Source organism: Bidens hawaiensis, unplaced genomic scaffold (assembly GCF_021521415.1).
Source record: "Bidens hawaiensis isolate Kalapana, Puna unplaced genomic scaffold, B.hawaiensis_p1.1 tig00030538_1, whole genome shotgun sequence".
NCBI classification, from domain to species: Eukaryota; Viridiplantae; Streptophyta; class Magnoliopsida; order Asterales; family Asteraceae; genus Bidens; species Bidens hawaiensis.
Window position 1 is genome coordinate 93,817 of NW_027495099.1, and position 6,844 is coordinate 100,660.

A 6,844-nucleotide genomic window follows, 5' to 3' on the forward strand; every position below is an offset into this window, starting at 1 on the left:
CTTGTTTCTTTTTAATATTGGTTTAGTTATTTAAAAGCCCAATAAAATAATATTATTTTATTTTTTTAAATTGTCAATTAAGTACGAGTCCCTAATCATTAACATATTAACCGGTAATCCGATTTACAACCGAACCTCCTCGTTCAATGTTTCCAATATAGTTTCATTATGGTTTCAAGTTCATTAATATATATTACATTATTTATTTTAGCTAAGGTGTTTATCGTTTCAAGTCGGATCTGTTCGATTACCGTTCGAGCTTCATTTATTTATCTTATTAGTTTCTCAATTCGTCAATCGATGTGAGTACTTTCCTACCCCTTTTTTCATCTTTCGTTTTGGTGTGACATTTCATACTTATCAAACTAAATGCTTTATTTACTTGAATCTTAAACCCACAAACATGATTGTATACTTTACTTAATAATTGCTCGATTTGGTGTTATGCTTATTTTTCTATGTGTTTATCGCTTTTGGATGGTGGAACTATAAATCCTAGACCATTTGGCAATGGCAAGGTGTCGTTAACGTAATGCAATTAACGATAACTATAAAAATCCTTGACCATTTGGCAATGGCAATGTGTCGTTAACGTAATGCAATTAACGATAACTATAAAAATCCTAGACTATTTGGCATCCCCTTATAGCTAGGTGTCGCTAACTTGTTTAGCGATAACTATTTTATCCAAGTTGTTGCTTTTATTTATTGTTTTGTATACAAGTTTTATGGCTTTTTATTACTATCTACTTATATGCTCAAACTTATGTATTGCTCACCAACCTTTGTGTTGACAAACTTTATTTTATGAAATGTTACAGGTTTGACTTTTGTTGACTCGAGGACTTGATGAAAAACGATACCAAGACTATTAGGGTATTAGTAAAACGAACAATATGATTACTACTTGTTTCCAAATTTGTTTATTTGAACGAGATGTGTTTGTTTATTGATTTATGAAAGAAAATAAGTTTATTAAATATTGTCACTTTAAATAGTGTCTTGTGTATTTGGGCAATCGGTTGCACCCCGGCATGTTCCGCCGCCTTTGGTCGGGGTGTGACACTTTCTTCCACTACTCATCCGATGTGACTGCATCTCCGTATCCAGAACCAAAGAATCATTATGACATGGTGATGACGGGATACCGCGACCCACGTCCAAGATATGGATACTCCAATGAGATCCCAGAGTCACAGGAAGAACACTTGGACCGAGCCTTGCATGAGACGGACGATTTGAGGAAAAAGATAGTCGTTGATGGGAAGAAAAAGAAGAAGATAGGAGAGACGCTTCTTCGGAAATGCAACAAATTAACCAAGGTGGTGAGAAAGTGTCACACCCTCAAAATCCACTAACGGAGTTTTACCGTCAGAGGGTGTGAACTGGCAGGATCGGAATCATTAGTTATAACCAAACCAAAGAAAACGTTTAAATGAAAAATAAGTGCGGAAGCGTAAAACCTTAATTCAAAAGTTGCGTCACGCAGGACGACTTAAAACCAAATGTAAATGTTAAAATTAAGTTTGCAGAGTAAGATGTTTAACAATTAATGCATGCTCCTAAACCGCGCGCCCGCCTCGGCTACCTGAGAATAACATACTAAAAGGGGTCAACACGAGGTTGGTGAGTTCACAAGTTATATAAGATAAATCGTTTAGCGTTTGAGTTCAGCGTTTTCGTTAAGTGTTTTGCGTAACCACGTTACGGCGTTTAAAAGTTTTGCGTAACCACGTTACGGCGTTTAAATGTTTTGCGTAACCACGTTACGGCGTTTAAGTGTGTAACCACGTTACAGCGTTTAAATGTTTTGCGTAACCACGTTACGGCGTTTAAGTGTGTAACCACGTTACAGCGTTTAAGTGTTACCAGATAATGTTATGTCAAATTATATATCGATAGGTAGCTAATCTATACAACAAGTATTACTAAGTGGTTCGAGACCGAAGCTGACTGTTTATCAAGTGCCCGTCACCAGGTCAACCCAGACCATGGTAAGTGTTAGCCAAAATTACACCCACTCAACCTCCAGTTGAGCTTAGCGTCGGGTGGGGTTTGTCAAACCCAGTAGTACTACTCAACAGTGACTCGCTATTCCAAATATTAACCGGTTCGATGCGTGGGACTTCAAGGGTTACGTGCCGCTTAGCCTCTACAAGTGATATATATAATTTATAACAAAATCTTAAATATGTGTTTATCTCAAAAATGCGTTTATCGGAGTATGTTATCTCCCCCAAGTGAAAAACGTTTGAAAACAGTTCAAAGAGCGGGGTAAGTGAACTCACTGTTTGCGAAGAATATTCCAAATTAGATCACCGAGTGATGCGCGTCGTAGAAAACTCTCTAGCGTTCTAAAATAACAAAGAGATTTTCTAAGTATCGGAACGTTTAACGAGTCTCTAGACTCGGCACATAATACCTATGCACGTATCATGTTTCGTGTTTCGTTTGTGAACCGTGTGTGATTTAAACAAGTACAATTGTGATACGATACATGAGTGAGCAATTACTTTCGTGTCACGTATTAATAACATACTTATTAGCAAATTATTCCCGTAAGGGCATTTTGGTCAACAAACAAAGACTAACTAACCATTATTCCCCATAAGGGCAATTTGGTCAATTCATGGAAATCAACTAGCAACTATTCCCCGCAAGGGTATTTTGGTCAAAATACAACAATTATATAAAAACTATCATATTTCATGCATTCCTATACAACTCAGCAGCTAGTTTCGTTATGACAGAATTTCTACTTGAAAGATTGCACTAGTTCACCGATTATAACGTCTCAATTAATTCACCAAAAATTACCATAGAAGCATACATATCTTAGGTTTCCAGAACATGTTTTATCTTATTTTTATTCCATATAGATTGCTCATAATGATCAAAACACTACAGTAAACTCATATCAGTCAGATTCATGCGCAACAGAATGTTATTTGAAATTCCCGTTAAACGAAAAATCCAATAAATGCAAGACCACTTGGGTTTGGTTCCTAACTCAGTGAGTCAACTTCCAGAAGTGGAACCAACCCAATTGGTCTCGTGGTTCATGAGATATAACATTTACAACATAACCTAACAGCAGGTCTAACAGCTCAGCTTTGCATCACGTTTTTGTAAAATCATAAAAGTATACTTCCACTTATCCAAAAATTACGAATTTATACTTCATAGAAACTAGACTCAACCTAGTTTACTGCAGTACCCACAATCTCAATCAATTTTCACGTTTACACTTCGTTACAGTCAGTTAAACATCGTATATACATTCTGTCCAGAATCTGTTCACATCAAAACTCAACATAATCACAACCTATGAACTATCATGCATCCATATAACCCTCTAGACACTATAACTACTATCCATGCATATCAATCACACCATACATACAAGATTAGGGTTTGTGATCTAATCCAAATCAAAGACAACAATGAATCATGCAACAACATCAATCTAGTTATCAATCTATTATGCAACTAACACGAATCATATTGATCACATACATACATATAATCGGCCTACTTAGGGTTTACATACAACCCATTAAACATCAAAATTACACAACAAGGAGGTAAGGGGTGATCAAGTATATCTTCCTAGCACCTAGTTCTGGGATTAATCTCTTGATTGATGTGTGTGTGTGTGATCTTTGTGGACGGCAGCCGTGGAGAGGGAACAAGAGACTTCCGATCGGAAGTTGTAGGGTTAGGGAAAATAGTTAGGGTTTAGTGTTTAAGTTATATTTATAAATAATCAAGTTACATTCTAGTCCCTCTTCTTTCCAAGTGTTGTTTTTCTAGAACATTCCATCATACTTGGACAATAAGTTAACATGACCATAGTATTATCACATAGCACATAATCCTAACACATAATAATCATATAATTATTGTTTTTACGTTTGTCGTTTATTTATCAATCGTTTGCGTCAACTCGTTTGCGTTTCGGTGCAAATCCCGAAAGACTACCCATGTAGTGAGTGTTAAGCGTCATTTAAACCCTAGTTTAAATGTAATGAAGTGTGCGTTATAGATTCAACGATCTTAAAGTTTGAATTGACGGAGTTGAGTTAACGGAGTTAACCTGGAATTGACGATTGTCACATCATTCCCTTGTTAAAGAATTTTCGTCCCGAAAATTTGAGTCAAGTCGTGATGAGAGTCTGAAAGAGTAAGAAGAAAAATTTTCAGTTTGTCATATCATCCCCTAGTAAAAAGAAATTTCGTCCCGAAATTTAATTCATACCTTCGGTGATGTTTGACGGTTTGCCGGGTTTCGCGGTTTTCGGTGTTTGGTTAGCCCTTCAAAAAGGTGAGGATACTTTTTCATCATTTGATCCTCGCGTTCCCACGTGAACTCCGGTCCACGTCTCGAGTTCCAACGAACCTTAACGATTGGAATTTTGCTGTGTTTGAGTGTTTTGGTTTCCCAATCCAAAACTTCGACTGGTTCCTCAATGAACCGTAACTGTTCATCAACTTGCAGTTCCTCCAAAGGGACTACTTGGGTTTCATCAGATAGGCATTTCTTCAAATTTGATACGTGGAATACATCGTGTACGCCACTGAGTTCTGTTGGTAGGTCCAGTCGGTACGCCACCGGACCAATGCGCTCAGTTATCCGGTACGGACCAACATACCGTGGGTTGAGTTTGTTTCGCTTACCAAAGCGAACTACACCTTTCCAAGGTGAGACTTTGAGTAACACCCGATCGTTCACTTTAAATTCGAGAGGTTTTCGGCGCTTGTCGGCGTAACTCTTTTGGCGATCCCGTGCTGCTGCCATGCGATTTCGGATTTGAACAATCTTTTCCGAGGTTTCGAGTACCAGTTCTGGACCAGTGATTTGGCTGTCACCCACCTCTGCCCAGCAGAGTGGTGATCGACACTTCCGTCCGTACAGCGCTTCAAACGGCGCTGCCTTAATACTTGCGTGGTAGCTGTTATTATACGAAAACTCTACCAAGGGTAAGTGGGGTTCCCAACTTTTTCCGAAATCTAAAACGCATGCACGCAACATATCCTCCAGGGTCTGAATAGTCCGTTCACTTTGCCCATCCGTCTGAGGATGGTATGCTGTACTCATATCGAGACGTGTGCCCAGTGCGCTTTGCAGCGACTTCCAAAAGTGTGAGGTAAAACGAGAATCTCGATCGGAAATGATCGAGACAGGCACTCCGTGTCTAGACACCACTTCTTTCATGTATACTCGAGTCAGTCTTTCCATTTTGTCCGTTTCCTTAATCGCTAGGAAATGTGCCGATTTAGTCAACCGGTCAACGATCACCCAGATGGTATCGCATCCCGTCGGTGTCTTAGGCAAACCCGTAATAAAATCCATTGAGATGTGCTCCCATTTCCACATTGGGAGTTCTGGTTGTTGCAGTAGACCAGATGGTTTCTGGTATTCAATCTTGACTCTGGCACAAGTCAAGCATTTGCTCACGTAGGTGGCAATGTCGGCTTTCATGTTCGGCCACCAGTAAAGTGCCTTTAAATCATGATACATTTTATCTGAGCCAGGGTGGATAGAATATCGGGACTTGTGAGCTTCGTCCATCACTAGAGTTCTCAACTCTCCGTATCGTGGAACCCAAATCCGGTTCTCAAAATATCGGACCCCGTCCGATCTGGTTTCAAGTTGCTTGTTCATGCCCCGCATGAGTTCCGATGGAAGATTTTCATCTTTCAAAGCTTCCAGTTGCGCATCGCGAATCTGATCGGGTAAGCTGGCATGAATCGTAAGTTGCAATGCTCTTACTCGTCTGGGTTTATCTGTTTCTTTTCTGCTGAGGGCGTCGGCCACCACATTGGCCTTGCCCGGGTGGTACTTGATGGCACAATCATAATCTTTGAGCAGCTCGACCCAACGACGCTGTCGCATGTTCAGCTCCTTCTGATCGTAGATATGTTGGAGACTCTTGTGGTCGGTGTAAATGGTAAACTTGGTACCGTACAAGTAATGCCTCCATATCTTAAGAGCAAACACCACAGCTCCGAGTTCCAAATCATGGGTCGTGTAGTTCTTCTCGTGAACCCGTAGTTGTCTAGAGGCGTAGGCTATAACCTTCTCGAGTTGCATCAGCACACAACCGAGACCTTGTATAGATGCGTCACAGTGTACCTCAAAATTTTCTGTTCCCTCGGGGAGGGCTAAAATAGGGGCGCTACAAAGCTTGGTTTTCAACAGTTGGAAAGCGGATTCTTGCGCGTCACCCCAGTTGTACTTAGTGCCCTTGTGAGTCAAAGCGGTGAGGGGTTGAGCAATCTTTGAAAATCCCTCGATGAAACGCCGATAGTAGCCGGCCAGTCCTAGGAATTGTCGCACTTCAGTCGGAGTCTTAGGTGCTTCCCAGTTTTTGATGGCCTCTACCTTACCGGGATCGACATGGATACCATTCTCGTTGATCACATGTCCTAAAAAGTGAACCTCGCGAAGCCAAAATTCACATTTCGAGACTTTAGCATACAGTTGTTCCTTCTTCAGTAGTTCCAGAATTATCCTTAAGTGCTCTTCGTGGTCAGTCTCGTTCTTGGAGTAGACAAGAATATCATCGATGAAAACAATCACGAACTTGTCGAGGTACGCCTTGCATACTCGATTCATGAGATCCATAAATACGGCTGGCGCGTTGGTTAGGCCAAAAGGCATAACCGAGAACTCGTAGTGACCATACCGTGTTCTGAAAGCCGTCTTTGAAATATCTTCTTCGCGCACTCTCAGCTGGTGATAACCGGATCGTAGATCGATCTTCGAGTAGTAACTCGATCCCTGAAGCTGGTCAAACAAATCATCAATTCGGGGTAAAGGATAACGGTTCTTGACCGTCAC